This window comes from Choloepus didactylus, chromosome 7 (assembly GCF_015220235.1).
Source record: "Choloepus didactylus isolate mChoDid1 chromosome 7, mChoDid1.pri, whole genome shotgun sequence".
Taxonomy (NCBI): Eukaryota; Metazoa; Chordata; class Mammalia; order Pilosa; family Megalonychidae; genus Choloepus; species Choloepus didactylus.
Window position 1 is genome coordinate 125,132,503 of NC_051313.1, and position 959 is coordinate 125,133,461.

The following is a 959-nucleotide window of genomic DNA, read 5'->3' on the forward strand; positions in this document are numbered from 1 at the left end:
TTAGCAAAGGGTGCTTCTGAGAATAAGGTTCACTGGATGGTGGTGACATTACCCAAGCCTTCTTGCGGGGTCTGCTTCTTGACTATGATGTTCCTGGAGTAAATTTGTGGTCAATGAAGAGAGATTTGCTTTGAAAAAACATGAGAGAATATTATGAACAGGTTTATGCCAATAAATTCGAAAACTTTGATGAAATTGTCTAATTTCTAGAAAAATATAAATTAACAAACTGCATAATCTTAGAACCATTAAGGAATTTGATCCAGGATTAAAATCCCACCACAAAACACAACAAAAAGAAGTTCATCAGGGTTATGTTTTTAAAAGAAGTTTTATGTGACCTTTATTAAAACCAGTATTTCAGTAAACATCATAATAGTATTGTACAGAGGTAAATTTGATAAAATTACCTTGTGATTATACCCATGGCTACTATCAGTTTTACAAGTGCAAGCTGCAGTGACTCATAACATTTATTATAATTACATTTCAGCCTCTTTGAGGAACTCCCTCAAATTGTGAGATGCAGCCTGTGACTTACAGCTCTCTGGGATTCTGCTTATCTCTGTGGAGAGAGATTCCTCCATGGATGGAGCTCAAATAAATATCAAGCAGAATGGTTCTGGGTTCTCCAATAGCACCTTGCGCCGAGGGAATTCCTAGTTGTTTGTAAGTTTGTTCAGATTAAAACATAACGAGAGAAATTCTGGAAGCTTTCTCTCTATTTCCCAGCAGGAGAGAGGTCCAGCATTAGCTATTATAATGCACTTCCTCTTGGTACAGTGATCCCTCTAGGATGATCTCCAGGCCATATATTTATTCTTTGAAACTGGGTCCAAATTGCATTTATGGCTGTGTCTATAGAAAGACAAAGGAAAAGTGGGCTTATCAAAGGCTAGTAGAGCCTACATAATGAATGGTTTGCAGACACCAACAGCTTAGTTGTTAAGGGCTGTTTG